Here is a 21,876-nt window from a genome sequence, read left to right as displayed (position 1 = left end):
CCATTGACATTACTTTTGTCATCGTCAACATGTGGTTGCTCTTGTTCTAGTTTTTATTTCGTTCTTCATTTTTGTTTCTTACATATTTTTATTTAGGCTGAATACAATTGAGTAATATTGATTTTTTTGAAAAATAAAATTTTAGAAAAAATAAGAAAAATCCATAAAATCAGTGTTGCCAACTCATGAATGGTATGCAGTTGGCAAAGGACCTGGAAAGGGTTGAAAACAATCTATGAAAATGAGGTCATTTGGAAAGTTAAAGTAATGCTATGAGCAAAGGATGTTACTGAAGTAGTGAAATTGCATTATAGAACTAGAACGAAGTGGTTTTTTGTGGTCGAAGAGGAAACCGAACAATATAAAAGCAAAAAAAATATATTTTTTAATAAATATATATTTTTTATAAATATAAATTTCGTTTCGTAAATTTCCGACTATATTATACACTGCACCACTTTGTAGATCTAAATTTTCAATACCATATCACATCCGTCAAATGTGTTGGGGGCTATATATAAAGGTTTGTCCCAAATACATACATTTGAATATCACTCGATCTGGGCAGAATTTGATAGACTTCTACAAAATCTATAGACTCAAAATTTTAAGTCGGCTAATGCACTAGGGTGGAACACAATGTTAGTAGAAACATATGGGAAACATTTAAATCTGAAGCAATTTTAAGGAAACTTCGCAAAAGTTTATTTATGATTTATCGCTCGATATATATGTATCAGAAGTTTAGGAAAATTAGAGTCATTTTTACAACTTTTACACTAAGCAGTGGCGATTTAACAAGGAAAATGTTGGTATTTTGACCATTTTGTCGAAATCAGAAAAACATATATATGGGAGCTATATCTAAATCTGAACTGATTTCAACCAAATTTGGCACGCATAGCTACAATGCTAATTCTATTCCCTGTGCAAAATTTCAACTAAATCGGAGTTAAAAATTGGCCTCTGGGTCATATGTGTGTAAATCGGCAGAAAACTATATATGGGAGCTATATATAAATCTGAACCGATTTCAACCAAATTTGGTACGCATAGTAACAATGCTAATTCTACTCCCTGTGGAAAATTTCAATTAAATCGGAGTAAAAGATTGGCCTCTGTGGTCATATGAGTGTAAATCGGGCGAACGATATATATGGGAGCTATATGTAAATCTGAACCGATTTCAATAAAATTTGGCACACTTGACTACACTACTAATTGTACTCCTAGTGCAAAATTTCAACCAAATTGGGGTAACACTCTGGCTTCTGGGACCGTATTAGACCATATCGGGCGAATGATATATATGGGAGCTATATCTAAATCTGAACCGATAAAATTTGGCACACTTGACTACACTACCGATTGTACTCCTAGTGCAAAATTTCAACCAAATTGGGGTAAAACTCTGGCTTCTGGGGCCATATAAGTCCATATCGGGCGAAATATTTATATGGAGCTATATCTAATCTGAATCGATTTCTTCCAAAATCAATAGGGTTCTATTCTGAACCAAAACACATACTTGTGCCAAATTTGAAGTCGATTGGACTAAAACTGCGACCTAGACTTTGATTACAAAAATGTGTTCACGGACAGACGGACATGGTTATATCGACTCAGGAGCCCACCCTGAGCATCTTTGCCAAATACACCATGTGTCTATCTCGTCTCCTTATCGGTGTTGCAAACATATGCACTAACTTATAATACCCTGTTCCAAAGTGTGGCGCAGGGTATAATAACGCTCTCGATTTTAATCGTGCTCATGATTTCAGACACGTCTTTCAGGTAAATTATTCATAAAATTATTCGTGAGTCACGACATATTTCGTGAGTCACAATATTTTTCGTGAGTCACGACATTTTCGTGCTCGAGTAAAAGTTTTCTTTTCGTGAGTGTGCGTGAATAAGATTTTTCCTTCGTGAGTGTGCGGGAGCGTGAGGAAAATATTACTCATGTGCACACCTCTACTATGGCGTCACTCTGATAATTGGCAGTGTCAATCGGACAACGAAATAAAACAACAGACACGGTGGTCATGATCTGAAAACGTTATGGTTATGAATTTATAATCAGGCATCTCCGATTTTACTCTTAATGGCAGACAAGAACTATGGGGTAGAGCTTCGAATCGTATATCGGACAATTTTTCCTATTATTTTAAATTTGCTATTTAAAAGTTTATTCTTTTTAGCCCTTTAAGTAATAACAAAATGTCAAAAATATTTTTGACCTGTTTCCGTAAATTATATAATTTTTATATTTTATATTTGTTTCATTTCAGGTATGTGAAATTTCCTCATGTGGTATAAATGTGATTGAATTCGAAAGATTTCGTTCGGTAAGATTTGTATCATTATGTAGACAATAAATATTTTAATTAAATTTATTTAATACTTTCACTGAAAAAATTCGATAAAGTTATCTTTTGCTTATTGCAAATAAAATATATTTGTTTGTAGTTATATTTTATTATTTTTTGTGAAATTTTCCACAGCCCAATGAAATTTTCCTTATTCGGAGTATGTCTCAAACATTTTATGAACTAAAAGTGGATATAAAGTCCAATGACCGTACACATAATTTCACTATTACACGCAGAGAAGGAATATGATCACCTCAACCATGTCCCAAGAGCAAAATGTTACTTTTTCACGGAAAACATGTAGCATGTTTGTCGAAACCATGTTCTTTTCTTGGAAATTATGTATCTGATTTCGGAAAACATGTTATGTTTGACGAGAAAAGAATATTTTTGCGACAAAAATGCTACGTGGTCGCTGTGAAAAAGTAACATGGTGCTCTTGAAACATGTTTGAGGTGATCATATTCCTTCTCTGGGTGTAACTAAAGCAGAAGAACACTTTCGTAAGCTACCCAAAAATAGTAAGAATGAACTACTACTGTATGGTCAAAATGGTTATGATTTGCCGCCAATAATTTTAGTTCATTTTTTTCTTCTGTGGGATGGTGTAATTTCATGCAGTGTAACAAAAAAGTACACAGGGTATTACTAACATCCCAACCAAATTTCAACCGGATCGAAAAAAACTTACTCTTTACAGAGGATCCGGAAGTCAACTCTACGTATGGGTTTATATGAAACTATATATAATTATGGACCAAATTGAACGAATTTTATGGTTGTTATACATAACGTACCAAATTTTAATCGGATTGGATGAAATTTGCTCTTTCAAGAGTTTTTGGAGTACAATTCCAGGAAGCGGTATATACGGGGGCGATATATAATTACGGACCGATATGGACCAATTTTTGCACTATTGGTTACTGACATCATGTACCACATTTCAACTGGATCGGGTGAATTTTGCTCCTCCAAAAGGCTCCAGAATTCAAATAGGATGAACGGTTTATATGGGAGTTATATCTAACAGTCTTCCGATATGGCCCATTTGCAATACCACTTGTGTGTTTTTTTTATTTTATCATGCACAACAATATTTAGATCTTATAAATTATATCAATAATAGCTAATTGTGTCAGGTTTCAAAAAATGGAACACTATTTCAGCAGGATTGTAAGGGAGAGAGGCAGTACCAACTGCTTACAAAAGAACCGCTGATTTTTGCGGGCGATGTCCCGATTTAGAGCAGCCTCGACATAGCGCTGATATAATTGCTCATTTCAATAGCAATATTGCTCAGAAGTGACATATAATCTTCAGTTTCCTATTTTATAGCATTGTTAGTATGAAGAAGCCACCGTGGTGCAATGGTTAGCATACCCGCCTAGCATACACAAGGTCATGGGTTCGATTCCTGCTTCGACCGAACATCAAAAAGTTTTTCAGCGGTGGATTATCCCGCCTCAGTAATGCTGGGTTTCAAAGCTCCTCTAAGTGGTTTCACTGCAATGTGGAACGCCGTTCGGACTCGGCTATAAAAAGGAGGTCCCTTGTCATTGAGCTTAACATGGAATCAGGCAACACTCTGTGATAAGAGAGAAGTCTAAGTGAGCCTGATACATCGGGCTGCCACCTAACCTAACCTAACCTAACCTAGTATGAAGGAAAACAGCACTACCTTTCACGCATCTATAGTGCCTGAATTGGTGGCAATAACATAAACGAATCATCATAAACTAGTTTGACTACTCGTTTACGTTATTGCCACTGATACATGCAGTGTGGATGCACTGCCTACTAAACTCTTACCGCTGAAGTATTTTTGCTGGGCCTTTGCCTAGTAAAGCCAAGACAATGGCAAATGTAGTGTTTCGACCTCTGCTACTCCTATTCGGCACAAATGTGCTCTAATTTCTTGGTTCCTGGTGATTATTGCCACACCATCGTAGTATATTCGTCGCCGTTCTGATAGTTGCATTGGTCCATTTTGCTTTGCGTGCCCATTCATACCCGCGTTGCCTTTATTGGCTTTGGTTCTTTAAGTTCACATCCCTATGTGCCTCAGCTCTTATCGCCATTTCGCATTTCAATACGGTTCGGGATAGGACGTTGCTTCATTGCACTCCAGTAATCTGTAAATATGTTCAAAATCCGTTGAGTCATGCTCAGGATCTCGATGTCTGGGTCCTCAATATATGCACCCAGTCCAGCCCTCTCATCCATGAGTCATGAAAATGTTCATGTCACGTCATTTTGCTTCTGGCACAATGGGCAGCAATGGTCACTTCAGGTAAACGATCGTGGATTGTTGCGGTACACGCCACTTCAAATATACTATTATCCTTAGATGGTTTGTCATGTTTCGCGTTTCCGTCCATTCTCTTAACATTTTCAATGTGAATAAATCGTTGGTACCATTCCTTGTAACCTTGATACTGACAGTGTTGCATCGACTCCAAAAAGTGGACAAAAAACGGTACCAACATCAGAAATTATCCGAAAAGTTAAGGTCAGCTTTGATCGAAATCCACGCTGCATTCGTGAGCAGAATATGTTATATCGCGAGAACGTATAAACTTATATTGGAAAATTAATTTGAATTAGAGCCCTTGAAGTTCCAAAAATGTGAAAGAGTTCACCGATGCACAAAACAAAAACTGGAAAGAGCCAGGAAGGTGATTCGCTTGCACAAAAGTGGCCAACTACCAAAATTTGTTTTTCTCCAATGAGAAGCCATTCCAAGTTGGGCAGTTTGTTTCCAAATAAATGCTATAGAGGGCAGTGAGGGAGCTACCGTGGTGCAATGGTTAGCATGCCCGCTTTGCATACACAAGGTCGTGGGTTCGATTCCTGCTTCGACCGAACACCAAAAATTTTTCAGCGGTGGATTATCACACCTCAGTAATGCTGGTGACATTTCTGAGGGTCTCAAAACTTCTCTAAGTGGTTTCACTGCAATGTGGAACGCCGTTCGGACTCGGCTATAAAAAGGAGGTCCCTTGTCATTGAGCTTAACATGGAATCGGGCAGCACTCAGTGATAAGAGAGAAGTTCACCAATGTGGTATCACAATGCACTGAATAGTCTAAGTGAGCCTGATACATCGGGCTGCCACCTAACCTATTGAGGGCAGTTGAACATTTACACCTTCGATTGGCCACCACCAGAACTAGAGCACTACCGACGGAAATCATCATCGACCGAGGGGTCAAAATAAATACTGAATATTATGGGAAAAATGTTCTAAAGAAAGTATTGAAACCCTGGTCAAATAAACGTTTCGGCTGTCGACCATGGACATTCCAAGATGACTCGACGCTATCACATTCAGCACGCCCGAATCAAAAATGGCTTAAAAAGGAGGTTCATCGCCACCAAAATCGCCGGACCTCAGTATGTTGAATTTTCGCATTGCCGGGTGCATCTTGGAGAGTAAGGTTGGCACTAAAATATTCCAAAGTGTCGATCATTTCAAGACATCACCGACATCACTGCTTGGCCACTCTCGTGTAGCATGTGGTGGCCTTGCTGGCCGTTCAAGGCCAAATTTCGAACCAAGGGTAGCTAATTCGAACAAATCTAAACTGATTCTAAAATTTCATGTTATTTCCGCAATGTTTGCTTTTGAACAAAAAAAATTGAAAAAAAAAACTAAAAAGATAAAGCGCTTTACTTTCTGGCATTACATATCAGCCATCCCATATGCACGGACGAAAAAGATTGTTTTTCATATGTTTGGGTGTAAAAATTATATGTTTGGAACTCAAATTTTTTAACACAATATTTTTAAGTGCAAGCATATAATGTTCCTAAACTAGCATAACATGTTTGGGGCATATATGTTAATATGTTAGAATATATTATTTTTGGGGCATAAAATGTTTCTAAGTATAATATGCTTAGATGCAAACATACATTAATTTAGAAATAGCCTATAAACATATATGTGTTTAGAAAAGAGACATAGAGAATAAGCTGCAAGTAAAATAATGGAAGTAACCAATTGGCGCTTTAAAAATATATCCACACAAAAAAAAAATAATTAAAATTTGTTCTACCAGTGTATGCCCTAAGGTGAAACGTAATATGTTTGAACAATACACACAATAATTTGTTTGGAGCAATCCTGAAAATATAAATGCTTAAAGCAAAATGTGTTTGGGGTATATGTTACAGAAGCGATTTTTTAAGGGTGTGGTTATGCAAAGCACATGTTTGACTAAAATTACACTATGAGGAATTAAATAGATAAACGGGTTTTTGTTACGCTAAGAAATTTTCTTTGAAGGCATATAAACATTTTTATTTTTATAATAAATATTACTTAGTTAATATAAAAAAAAATATTTCTTTATTTGTTCTGCGAGTAGTGTTAAACTTTACTCCATGTCCATTGTCAAAATAGTTGGATGCCGTTTCCGAAAATACTCCTCCCATTGTGAGCTAAACATTTCTGTTGGTATCACTTTGGCAAAGATTTGGTTTTTGCTCTCTTTCTGTGTCACCGTAAAAGATAATTTTCACAACCATGGTTTGCTCTATTTTTTTTTTATCAGACTGATACAGAAATCCAAAAGCTTTACATGGAATAATTATTATTTAATGTATTCCTTCAATATAAGCCTTAAAGATTTAAGTATCCTTGAAATATCATTGCCAGTAATTCTATGAGCCTATAAATAAACCAAAAGACTTCTATTAATAAAATGGCAAACGCTTAATATTTAAAAATGAAAATGAAACAGAAAAACAAAAGAAAACAAAAAACAATCTCCCCATAAGATATGCAGATACATTACGGCCTCTGAGACAAGCAAATGAAGCAATTGCCTTTGATCTTTAGGAGGGATTACAATGTAATCTTCATAAACTCAATCATCGACATTTCCAACAAGCCTCCTCTGGTGATGATGCTAGAGGATGGGTGGCTGCTAGCTTGCTCATTGTCAAGGAACACCTGGCTCAAGACAAACGCCATGGGATTTCCTTTTGATATTTTCAAAGGACAGACGGTGTGCCTACACTTTCCCCAACAATCTAAGCAAGAACCCAAACAAGAGCTATATCAGCAGATAAGGTTAATATTCCAATTTTCCATTTAACAGCCTGTTTTCGAAGATTTCGTAAAAAAAAAAATAAAATAAAAAACAGCGAAATGCTGATGAAAACACTTGTCAGTCATTCACTCACTCAGTCTGCCCACACTACCCTGACCGGTAAAAAAGTGATACCATCCCCAAAATCCAAAACAACGAACGAAGACCACAGCGCTAAAGTGAGATGGTTTTCCACCTTCGCTCATTTTCACAGGGGACTGACTGACTATCTGAATGTATGCAAACATTTACGGCTACTAAATGCGCACTTTATCGACTTCAACAGATCGGCAAAGAGACTACCATTGCACAGTGGTTACATGGCATTACATTTTCAAATTTTCTTTATGTATAATTATACACTCAAAAACAAAAATAGGTAAAAATATATATATATATATATGCCCGGTTCCATAGATTTTGTCTTTACACTAATGATTTTGGTATTGATTCCGAGTCGAAGAAGCTGAGAATTGAAGTAAGGATACTTTTAAGATAGAATTGTCTTTTAAATGTAAGTTTTGTGAACTTGATTCTAGGCAGCAAATTTTAATTTATTCGTTTTTTTTTATACCCTCCACAATAGGATGGGGGTATATTAACTTTGTCATTCCGTTTGTAACACATCGAAATATTGCTCTAAGACCCCATAAAGTATATATATATTCTGGGTCGTGGTGAAATTCTGAGTCGATCTGAGCCTGTCCGTCCGTCCCTCCGTCCGTCCGTCCGTCTGTTGAAATCACGCTAACTTCCGAACGAAACAAGCTATCGACTTGAAACTTGGCACAAGTAGTCGTTATTGATGTAGGTCGGATGGTATTGCAAATGGGCCATATCGGTCCAATTTTACGTATAGCCCCCATATAAACGGACCCCCAAATTTGGCTTGCGATTGCTCTAAGAGAACCAAATTTCATCCGATCTGGCTGAAATTTGGTACATAGTGTTAGTATATGGTCTCTAACAACCATGCAAAAATTGGTCCATATCGGTCCACTTTTACGTATAGCCCCCATATAAACGAACCCCAAATTTGGCTTGCGATTGCTCTAAAAGAAGCAAATTTGATCCGATCAGGCTGAAATTTGGTACATGGTGTTAGTATATGGTCTCTAACAACCATGCAAAAATTGGTCCACATCGGTCCATAATTATATATAGCCCCCATATAAACCGATCCCCAGATTTGGCTTGCGGAGCCTCAAAGAGAAGCAAATTTCATCCGATCCGGCTGAAATTTGGTACATGGTATTAGTAGTATAAGAACGACTCAAAAATTGGTCCATATCAGTCCATAATTATATATAGCCCCTATATAAACCTATCCCCAGATTTGAACTCCGGAGCCACTTGGACGAGCAAAATTCCTCCGATCCGGTTGAAATTTGCAACGTGATGTTAATATATGGCCACTAATAGCCATGCCAAAATTGGTCCATATCGGTCTATAGTTATATACAGCCGATCACACAAAAATTGGTCCATATCGGTTCATAATCATGCTTGCCTAAATAATCTAGCAAAATTTTATTTCTATAGAAAGTTTTGTCAAAATTTTATTTCTATAGAAAATTTTGTCGAAATTTTATTCCTATAGAAAATTTTGTCAAATTTTATTTCTATAGAAAATTTTGGCAAAATTTTATTTCTATAGAAAATGTTGTCAAAATTTTAAATCTTTTGAAAATTTTGTAAAAATTTTATTTCTATAGAAAATTTTGTCAAAATGTTATTTCTATAGAAAATTTTGTCAAAAATTTTTTTCTATAGAAAAACATTTTGTCAAACTTAATTATATACGTATTTAATGGGCCATTTTAAGTTTAATATATACCACGTATGGACTACGTGGTATATATTACGGTATTAGGAAGTTTTAAGATACCTTGTCATCGGCAAAAGTTACCGCAATCCAAGTAAATCGATTGTTGATGACAGTCTTCAGTAGAAGTTTCTACGCAATCCATGGTGGAGGGTACATAAGCTTCGGCCTGGTCGAACTTATGGCCGTATATACTTGTTATGTATTCGAAATATACGAAAATTTAAGTAATTTTTACAAGTTTTCGACTTAGCGGTGGCGATTTTACAAAGAAAATGTTGGTATTTTGGTCATTTTTGCCGACATCAGAAAAACATATAACATCCCAGCAAAAAAATGTGGAAGTTCTTCTAAAGGCACAACTTTAAAAGCACTTCCAGAACTGTTCTCCCAAAGAAGTTCTTTATTTTAACTGCACAGGAAGTTCAGTTGAGTCAATTTTTTAAAACTCGCTTTTTTCATATTTTTAATGGGAAATTAAAATTTGTTTATTTCAAATTGATTAAAAACAGACCAAGGATTTATAAAGTGATACAAATTACTTAAATTTTGCCAAAAAAATGTTAAATCCATTCTCGAAAACTTGCGAGTTTTTGAAAATACTTGATGTCATACATTTCAGACAAACGTTAAAATGCATTAAAAATCACGAAAAAAAATAAAATTTATTTATTTGTCAAAATATCGCAAAATTTCACTAAAAACACTAAATTCGCATAACACCTTAAGAAGTGATGCAAATTCAGTGCAACGGCTGTTGAAATGGTGAACATTCGTCCTATGACAAGCCCATGTTAAATTCATCGCTTCTGCGCCAATTTTACACCACTTCAGGATCCAAAAAGAACATTTTCACTACTTTTTTGGCGACGCTTTTTTTTTGCTGGGATATATGGGAGCTATAACTAAATCTGAGCCGATTTATTATATTAATTCTACTCCCTGTGCAAAATTTGACTTAAATCGGATTACAAATTTGAACTCTGTGGTCATATGACATAAGATCAGACATAAGATATATATGGGAGCTTTAGATATAGCTGCCATATATGGGAGCCACCGTGGTGCAATGGTTAGCATGCCCGCCTTGCATACACAAGGTCGTGGGTTCGATTCCTGCTACGACTGAACACCAAAAAGTTTTTCAGCGGTGGATTATCCCACCTCAGTAATGCTGGTGACATTTCTGAGGGTTTCAAAGCTTCTCTAAGTGGTTTCACTGAAATGTGGACTCAGGGGCCGGCCCTGAGCAATATGGCCAAAGAAAAATTTATATCAGATACTCCTTTAATATATCGTTTATATGGGATCGAATTTGGACATAGCTCCCATATATACACACAGAGAACAGAATTTTATTTTTCCAAAGGGAAATTTCGACATGTTGAATGACAATCTTTAGTAGAACTTTGAACGCATTCCATGCTGATGGAACTTTCGGCCAAACACTCAATTTACGCTGTGCGTTCAAAACGATATTTCGAACCAGTGTGTTGAAATATCCATGTCTGTAGTTAATTTTGCTTCCATTTGAGGGATTCATGTCCGTGGATTATCTTGGTTAAATGCTACAATAAAGGTGAGTAAGAAGGTGGTCTCATCCATTCTTACGCTTGGATGAATATGGCTCTTAACGCATTTTTCCTTTCTTCAGCCAAATTAAGGCCCACCCCCAGATGAGAAGACCACAAAGAGCAATATTGGTAACAAACGATGACGACAATGAAAATGTTAAATTATGACATGGTCAGTTTACCACTTGCCAACCACAACCATCTTTTCACCGATGATAATAATGATGATAATATATGGTACACTGAGAAAAAAGCATGTCCAGTTCCAAAGAATTTGTCTTTAGACTACTGATTTTGGTATTGATTCCGATCCGGAGAATTGAAGTAAGGATACCTTTAGGCACAATTCTCTTTTGAATTTGAGTTTTGCGTACTTGATTTTAGGAAACAAATTTTAATTTATTCGTCTTTTTAGCTTTTCTATTCATGTGCTATCAAATGTGTTCACTCACGACAATTTAAATTTTCAAATTCAGACTCGACTTCAAGTAGAAAGTGTGTTATTTTTCAAGTAAAAAAGTATTTAAAATAAAGTTGTAAAAAACATGCCCTAATTTTAACCGAATTTTTGCGTTGTAGTCAAGATGCAAAAAGTCAACAAATGTTAAGACGATTCCATTAATTTTGAAGATTTTTCCAGAAGTACTAAAGCCACATTGACCTTAGTGAAAGGAAATAGTCTTTCATGTTAGGATACCCAATTTACGGCCATTTTCATGTAGCTCCGTTAAGCTTTAACTGCCAGTTAACCGAAAGTAAATTCCAAATATCTTCTCTCCGGTTAACTTTAACTGAAATTTTTTGACAGTTAAGATCCTAACTGGCATATGGAGTATATACGCTAAATGGCAGCTATGTCCATAATACGGTTTAAAAGTTCGTTAGTTAACGGAGCACTAAGGGAGCTTTATGAAAATGGGCGTTAAAGTCGGATCGCTTAGTTATAAGGACAAAACGACTTCAGTGAAAAGTTTATCGACTTTTGGATAAAGAAAAAAACTTTATATCAGAGAAATGCGTCGTCTTCTATACTAAGAAAAACTCGCCTTCGTATTTTAAGGACATGAAATCATTGGAATCACGACAATATTTTTTACAGTGTAGTACACCCCAAATTCACCCATTCACCTACAATGCTTTAGGGGGGTTATGACATTCAATTCCGCGTAGTGGTGGTGGTGTGTGTGTGGAATATAGACCAATTTAGTGGTGAGTGACCTATGTACTGGGAAAAAGACAACGAACCAACGGACGGACGGACAAACAGACAATATTCCTTTCTCGTGAGTTTTCTTTCTCACATGAACTGCCAAAAAGGCCAAACGGCAATTGCCCGCTTATCATTGTTTACACATCTAAACTGCTGCAACAGAGTGTGGAAAATGGTGCAAAGAGATCAGAGGAGCCCTATCCGCACCGTCGAGTTGAGTTGAGTTGAAAGCAAGTGATACATTAAATTTAATAAAATATGCTAATTTCATTACAAATTCATAGTCTCCACAATCCAGGTAAGGCAGCTATTTTGTTTTTTTTTTGCGTTGAAGATGGCCCGCTCCGTACTACTTTCCCTTGACTTTGTGAACGTGAATTTTTTTCATAATAGATCATCTCCAGTTGAAAGCAAATTTGTGAAAATGTTAAGACGAAGAAAAAAATTAAAATGAACTAAAAAAAATTAATTAACTCCAAATTCAAGTAACAAACAATAAATGTCCAAGCAAATAGACGGTCATACATATTTTATGGTTTTGGGAGATAACATAAGGCACTGTGAGGTGCGGTGGAGAGTCATATAGGAAAAACAAAAACAATGGGGAGCATTATGTTATATTAGAATTTTAGCTTAATATACTCGATTCGAAAGAGCCATACCAAACAAAGAGGACTTAAAGGGTTAGAAAATTTGTTCCTGTTGTTTAAAGTAACCGCATTGTTATTCATGGAGGGAAAGATGACCTGAAATGTGGAATATAAAAAACTCTTAATGACACTGTTTTCGGTTTTCGAATGTCAAAAAGTCCAAGTTCCTTATATGACTTATGTATAATACATAGCAAATGTCACAAACATTCTTAAATTTGTTTTCACATAGTATGAATTAAAAAAATAAAAGAAAATATACAGCCGTAAATTCGGCCGGGCCGGACCATCATGACTCAAATATAACAGTTTCCTTTGAAAACTCTTCACCGTAGCGGGTTACTTGATAATATATAGAATTTCAGGGGGTTTGTTGACAGATATTATCCTAGGCAGATCAGTTCAACCAGTACGCTTCCCGAATATAAAATAAAAGATTCTACGTATGAAGACTAGATCAGATTATTTACAACCATTATTCAAATGATTACGAGATGTAAAACGTGGAGATTTTACTCTCAGTTTCAAGCAAATATGATCAGTGCGCCTTCTATACACTCACAAAAAGGTTACTTGGATCCAAAGCTTATGACCTTCTCTTAAGGATTTTGGTATTGATTCCGGCTTCTTTAAAATAAAGAAATTTTTTTAGCGACCTATCTGGCTTTAAATCTAGGTCCAATAAAATTAAAATTAGGATACAGATCTCATTTATCAAATTTTCATTCTCTTTTCGCGGTTTATTAATAAAGGTACTCACGTACAAACAAATGCCAGCTTAAAAATCCAAATCATAACGGATACTTCAAAGTAAAAAAACGTTTTCTTAATTCAAAAAAAAAAAAATTAAACAAAATTTAGGTTGCGTAATCTTTAATATCACGTAAATATTTTTTTCAGTACACCCTCAAGTAGTGAAATCGATCTATATGGAGGACCGTTAAAAATTAAATCCGTTATAATTTCAGACAAATAAGATAAAAACTACGGTTTATATAAGCCGAAGGAGTTTGGTTAGGTTAGGTTAAAGTGGCAGCCCTATTAAGTTTCAGGCTCACTTAGACTATTCAGTCCATTGTGATACCATATTAAAGGAATTAAAATTGGGAGATCAGTCTATATAGGTGCTATGCCAAAAAACATACACCGATACACATCAAATTCAACACACCTAATTGTAGTTTTGTAAAACATACAGAATCTAGACCTCTAGTCGGAGGACGGGTTTTTAAGGGGGATATATCAAACTCTGTACCGATACACAATATATTCGGATCACCTATTTATTTATTGTCCTAAAAACCTTTTTATTTCAAAAATCTGTTGGTCGGTCTACGTGGGGGCTATAACAAAGCATGAACCGATACACCCCATTTTCGACACCCCTATTTGTGGTCCTAAAATACATATAGATTTCCAATTACAAGCAAATCGGACAGAAAATACACTTTCAAGACGCCCAAGAAATAAAATCGGGAGATCGGTCTATATGGGGGCTATATCAATTTTCGGCACACCTATTTATGGTCCTAAAATATCCCAGCAAAAAAATTTGGAAGTTCTTCCAAAGGCACAACTTTAAAAGAACTTCCAGAAGATGCACTCCCTATTATGTTCTTTATTTAACTACCCAGGAAGTTCTTTTAATTAAATTTTTTATAACTTGGTTTTTTCATACTTTTAATGGATAATTTTAACTTTTTTGTTCCAAATATGTTAAAAACAGAGTAGGAATTCATAAAATGGTACAAATCATTTAAATTTTGTCGAAAAAATGCTAAATCCAATCTGAAAAAATGCTAAATCCAATCGAGACTCAGACGAAATCGCCACAATTAATTTGGCACATTCAGATTATGCTTTACCAACCTAAATTGCATCATTCCGTTCACATATAATAAAATTTATTGGGCGATAGATACTTAACGTTGGTCCACAATATTCGGTTTTCTGCATAACACATATTTTTATCGTGTTGCATCCTTTAAAATTTTAATTTTCGAAAGTTTCACACATTATTGCAAAAGTGGCCAGAAATCGTGACAATGTATGACATTTAGTGGAACTGGCCAAAAAAGTGTTTCACGTTGCGGTAAAACCCCTTAGAGATATTTTAAAACACTCACACTCAAAAAAAGTGAACTCTCTATTTCACTAAAGCCAATTTAACTTTATTTTAGTTCTTGGAATTATTATGTTTGGAGAAAGTTTCCTTTACTCTAATAATTTTTTGTGTACCTTAATTAAATTAACTAAAACCGAGGAAAAAACAAGTAAGGAAAGTCTAAAATCAGGCGGGGCCGACTATATTATACCTTGCACCACCTTGTAGATCTAAATTTTCGTTGGGGGCTATATATAAAGGTTTGTCCCAAATACATACATTTAAATATCACTCGATCTGGACAGAATTTGATAGACTTCTACAAAATCTATAGACTCAAAATTTAAGTAGGCTAATGCACTAGGGTGGAACACAATGTTAGTAAAAATGTATGGGAAACATTTAAATCTGAAGCAATTTTAAGGAAACTTCGCAAAAGTTTATTTATGATTTATCGCTCGATATATATGTATTCGAAGTTTAGGAAAATTAGAGTCATTTTTACACCTTTTCGACTAAGCAGTGGCGATTTTACAAGGAAAATGTTGGTATCTTGACCATTTTTATCGAAATCAGAAAAACATATATATGGGAGCTATATCTAAATCTGAACCGATTTCAACCAAATTTGGCACGCATAGCTACAATGCTAATTCTACTCCCTGTACAAAATTTCAATTAAATCGGTGTAAAAGATTGGCCACTGTGGTCATATGAGTGTAAATCGGGCGAAAGATATATATGGGAGCTATATCTAAATCTGAACCGATTTCAATAAAATTTGGCTTGTACGAAACTCTGGCTTCTGGGGCCATATAAGTCCATATCGGGCAAAATATATATATGGGAGCCATATCTAAATCTGAATCGATTTCTTCCAAAATCAATAGGTTCTATTCTGAGCCAAAACACATACTTGTGCCAAATTTGAAGTCGATTGGACTAAAACTGCGACCTAGACTTTGATTACAAAAATGTGTTCATGGACAGACGGACATAGCTATATCGACTCAGGAGCCCACCCTGAGCATTTTTGCCAAAGACACCATGTGTCTATCTCGTCTCCTTCTGGGTGTTGCAAACATATGCACTAATTTGTAATACCCTGTTCCACAGTGTGGCGCAGGGTATAAATATACTCAAATGAAGCATAAAGATTAACTAAATTCGTGTCTTCCACAAAATAGTTCAGAATTTCTTTAAATTGGTATATTTTACCAAAATGCGTCCATCATGAACTTCGTAAGTCACTAAAGACAATCTTGCAATTTGGAACTCCAAGTTCTTCCTTCAAACTACAAAATTTTCTTTAATAAGTGAAAAACTTAGTTATGTCTAGTAAATTTTGTTGAATTTGTCGAAAAATATTTACTTAATTTTATGGCATAGGCGTGATGCCAACGTTTGTAGTACTGTTTAGTTAAAATTTTCTACAAATATTAAAAATTTTCTAAAATTAACCGAAAATTTTCTCCCTGGTGGGTTCACTGTTTTTTCAGTGCAGAAATCTCACCAGGGTATAAGTAGTGGCCTATCCCCTTAGTGTTTGGTTGAAACTGGAATTGAACTCATAAGTGGTGGCTTATCCCCTTGGCGTTCGGTTGAAACTGGAATTGAACTCATGATGTATGTTATTCAGGCTAACCATTACGGGAATGTTCTAGAAGCCAAATCTGGGGATCGTTTTACATGAGAGCTATACCCAAAACTGGTACGATACGGCCCATCTAGATTAATATCTGAATAATAACATACATGAAAAAATTCAAGCCGATAGCTCGGAAGTTAGGGTGGAATTTTGGTATTGCTTCCCTGCTAAGGAGGCTTTTAGTGACAATTCTCATTAAAATAAAAATTTAATCAAGGATCAGAGTTATTTAGATATTATTTCTTTAAATCGAAAATAGGTTTTTTGCGTTAATGACAGTTAAAAGTACATTAAATTTCAGGCTCACTTAGACTATTCAGTCCATTGCGATATCCCATTTAACTAAAAGTACCTATTACATATGGGCACTTCTAGTCTTAACCACTGAACCTTCTCTATTATTTACTTTTACATTAGCAGACTGCTTAAGTTAAAATTTTCCAGATCCGCCAGTAATCTGAAGCTGTATGCTCCTAAAAGTTGCTTGCGCTTTACACAGAATGCAGGACACTCACACAAGAGGTGTTTAATGGATTCCTTTTCCTCCGCATCATGACAGCTCATACAATAGTAGTTATACTTCGCACCTTTAGTTTTTGCAAATTGCCTATCAGGCAGCGACCCGTTATAGCAGATATAAGGAGTGCTATCTGACGCCTTGAGAACACTAGCATATCTAGTGTGCGGTTTAAGTTTAAATGGGGCCATATTTGCTTGGTGTCGTTACAACCCTTGCAATTCTCCCATCGAATATTGGCCATCATAACAGCCTTCTCACGCAGTAAGAGCTTGCAGGTGGCCAGATGCATGCCAACAGATTCTAGTTCCCCTGGTATATGTAAGGTAGTTCCTAGCCTTGCTAACACATCTGCCTCGCAGTTCCTCGGTATGTTCCTAAGGCCAGGCACCATATCGGCAGTCTATGGCCGTTTTCGAGTTAAGGAACACAGAGTCCAAGGATTTTATTGCACGTTGACTGTCTGAGTACTTCTCAGCCAATTCACCACCTCTCTTATTGCCAATATTTCAGCCTGAAAAACACTACAGTGATTAGGTAATCTTTTCGCTATTCGAATTTCCAGATCTTTAGAATATACTCCGAACCCCACTTGTCCATTCAATTTGGAGCCATCAGTATAGAAATCTATATATCTTTTATTCCACGGGGTCTGTGTACACCACGCCTCACTGTTGGGAATTATAGTTTCAAACTTTTTGTCGAAAAGTGGTTTTGCCAGGGTGTAATCCACTACGTTAGGCACATCTGGCATTACTTTGAGGGCCGAACTGTGACCGTACATTTTTTCCGACCACCGCGATAGCTCGCGCAACCGCACAGCCGTTGTTGTAGCTGACTGTTTGGCCAAAATGTCTAAAGGCAATAGATGCAGCATGACATTAAGGGAGTCTGTTCCTGTCTTACTAAATGCGCCTGAGATACATAAGCTCGCCATACGCTGAACTCTATCTAAACAAGTTGGTTTCTGAAGTGCCGGCCACCATACTACAACACCATATAGCATTATAGGTCTAACTACTGCCGTGTATAGCCAATGCACAATTTTTGGTTTTAGTCCCCACTTTTTCCCTATTGCCTTTTTGAACGAGTACAAAGCTACCGTGGCTTGTCTCGCCCGTTCTTCAATATTAAGCCTAAAATTCAGCTTCCTGTCCAAAATAACGCCAAGGTATTTTGCCACTTAGTTAAATGTGGTATCACAATGGACTGAATAGTCTAAGTGAGCCTGAAATTTAATCGGGCTGCCACTTTAACCTAACCTAACCTAAGGTATTTTGCACACTCACCAAAGGGAATTTCAATACCCTCTAAGGAAATGGGCCTAACCGTGGGAGTTTTTCGATCATTGCAGTACATGACTAGTTCTGTCTTTGCTGGATTTACCCGAAGACCATTATCTTTCGCCCATTTCTCAGTCATTCGGAAGGCTCTCTGTATAATATCTCTGATTGTGGATGGGAATTTTCCCCTGACTGCTAGCGCCACATCATCTGCGTATGCCACTTTTATCCTTTCTTTTACTAGGGAAACCAGAAGGTTGTTTATAGCAACATTCCAAAGAAGAGGTGATAGAACTCCTCCTTGGGGAGTGCCTCTGGTCACATACCTTTTTATATTTGCTTGTCCTAGTGTGGCTGAAATTCGTCTCTTTATTAGAAGTTCGTCTAACAGCCTAAGTATACCTGGATCAACATTCAGAGTTGTCAGTCCATTTAATATCGTGCTCGATGTCTAGAAACGCCACGATTGTGTATTCTTCGACAGATAGTGAGCTTTCAATAAAGCTGACTAGTTCATGCAATGCGGTCTCAGTAGACCAGCCCTTCGAGTATGCATGCTGTCGTTTCGAGAGCAAACTTGAATTCACGCTAGTGCTAAGATATATGTCTATCATCGGATTGGTCGGAAATCCTTCGCACTCGAGTGAGAGGCTTTTCCCGCTTTAGGTATGAAGACGACTTTTGTTTCTCTCCACTTTTCTGGAATATATGCTAAGTTTACACGTCATTTATATATCACCGTCAACCAGGGGATAATTCTTTCAGCCACTGCTTGTAATTCCGCCGGAGTAATTCCATCAGGTCCTGAAATACATCACAAAAAAATATTCTAAACTTAATTTTAATACAAAGTTCTTCATTTAAAAAATTGGATTTAATATTCAATAAATTTATGTACTAATTTATTTTTATTAAAATCCCAACTGAAATCTCACTTATCAGCTACCATTAAAAAAAAACAAAATCACGAACATTTTTCCAATTAAAATCTTAATTGACAGTCAACCTTCGTCAAAATGACGACGCTTAGTTTAATTTTCAGTTTAAACTGTATTTTGGTCGATTGAGAAATGACAAATTTAAGTTATTCTAATTCAAAAATTTTATTAATTTTTGTATAATATTAATTAAGAAGGAACGGAATAAAAAATTTAACTAAATTATGGTTCTAAACCGCGATTTAAACCGCCTTGAAATAGACTGCGGTCAAAATGACGAAGGATGACGTTAGTGTACAAAAAATATGGATGACTTTCCAGTTTTGAAAGGTATTCAATTAAAAATTCAATTGATTCAACAAATTTTTGAATTGAAAAAAAAAAATAAATAAATCGCAAAAATCAATAGTATTAATTATTGACTTATTATTTGACTTTCAATTAATTTTTTAATTGATGCTATCATTTCTGTGTTTGCAGACATTTCAATTAAAAATTAATTGGATCAATTAATTTCGTGATAGAAGGCAAATAATATTTTTTGTGTGTACCAAATATGAATTATTAAATTTTATAATTTTATTTACAACAGTCAAACAGTTATATTTATATAGCATCATTTTCGGCGCCCACGAGCCGATTAAACAAACTTTATTTAACAGAAACATGCATTTAGTTGAGCACCGTGGAGCAATGGTTAGTACGTCCGCCCTGCATACCAAGGGTCGTGGGTTCGATCCCTGTTTCGACCGAACATCAATAAGTTTTTGTTTGGTTTTTTTTTACATAGATCCCGAAAAGATGTTCAACATTACACGAAAGTGCAAAATGTGTCTCATTAAAAACTTAAAGTCAGAAAAGAGCAGTGCTTGATATAAACGAAATGGACTGTGTTTTCGGTTCAAAAATATTTTTTTTTTTATTGAAAAAATAAAAATTTTGTAACAAACGAATTTTCTTGGTGATAAAAGTTTAAAACTTTTGAAGAATTTCAAAAAACTCTAACAAAAGAAAAACGATTTCGGTACACGTTTGCCAAACATTTTTTTTCTTTGCGTGTATAGGTCTAGAAATGTCCGTACCAAATTTCCCTCTATGTGTCCTACCAACTAAATAGGATTTTAACAATTTTAATAATGAATTTCCAGAAAATATTTAGATATAATAGGCGAAGGTCCTGGCAACCAGTCCTAATGTTATTTTTATATTTATTGTAAATTCATGTACACTAAACAAACTCAAATGTATTATTATTTTATTTCAATAATTATGAAGTTTTGTATTATTTTGAAAATAATAAAAAACTAATATTTTTATGTGTTACAAAGTTCAGTAAAATTGGATATAAAAATTTTTCTAAAATTCCACCCACTGTCAAATATGTTATATTTTTTTCTCAGTTTCTTAATATTTATCTTTTTTTGGGTTATTTTCATTTTCTTGGGTAAATTAATAAAACAATTGTTTGTTACAGAGTAAAAAAATAAAATTCTCCTAGATAACGGACTGAGTGTCTTTTTAATAAAGGGACTAGTGTATTGTGTTTTTTCTTCTTTTGTTTTTATTACAAAAATGATTTAATGTGCGTACAATTTGAAAATAAACTAAACTTACCACTATGAAAGAAACATTTAAAAAAGAATTTTGAAAACCTAAGTTAACCGACCAAAAAACCGGACATTGTTTTTTTTTTTCATATGAAAATATTCAAATAATTTACATAATTTTCAAATAATTGTTAATGTTGGCTTATTTTGCGCTAGATAGCCCCGTCATGAAAGTGGAATAATTTAATTCACTTAAGAAAATGTGGTGGTCTACTTTAACGGACATTTAATTTAACCATCCCATCTGCCCATTTCGACCATTCACCCAAGTCTCATGGCATTTCTCTAATATTCACTTTATTCACATTTCACTTGGTTTTCAGCTAATTTTGTATTAATGACTGGAATATATTAACGGGAGAAAGAAAGAAAGTTAAGATATCCTAGTTTTGTTTTCCAATGGCCAATTCAGATATGTTTATTATCATCGTAATAGAATGATATGGGGGGATGGGGTCCATTAATTATGCGTTCCCACCTCTCTCGTACATTACTGGTACAAGGATATTAATCAGGGACATCTAATCAATGACCAGCATCCAATATTAATTACTTACATATTTGGAATTAAACAAAGGCGAACAAGAACACCTACCGATGGACAAATCAATGACAGACAGCTAACAAAATAGTCATCATGATGTTCGTTTAATTACCAAATTGGTCAGTAAAAATAATATTATCAAACGATCAAAATCCGAACACTTTTTAATAGAATTCCTCAAGTGATTTTTATAGGATTTAGATCAGAGTTTAGAAGTGGCCAGTTCAGTAATAATATTTCGCAAGTGTGGTGGTCGATTAAGCCACCATGCAGCGAAATTTAAAGTTATCCACTGGGTTGCCAACTTTAGGGCCCAGTGGAAGGATTTCGTCTGAAGTTATCAATTTGTGCAATGACCAAGAGTTAGGTCCGATTAGCCGACCTGTAGACGCTCCGTCAGGTTTCGACACCTCTTTGGCAAGTCGAACCTTTCCTAAGGTAACAACATCAAAAAATGGTAGTGCCTCAAGAAAGAGTTTCAAAGAACGCAGAAATGCTTCGTTTA

The sequence above is a fragment of the Haematobia irritans genome, chromosome 2 (assembly GCF_050003625.1).
Source record: "Haematobia irritans isolate KBUSLIRL chromosome 2, ASM5000362v1, whole genome shotgun sequence".
Taxonomy (NCBI): Eukaryota; Metazoa; Arthropoda; class Insecta; order Diptera; family Muscidae; genus Haematobia; species Haematobia irritans.
Note: the sequence above shows the minus strand (reverse complement) of the source record.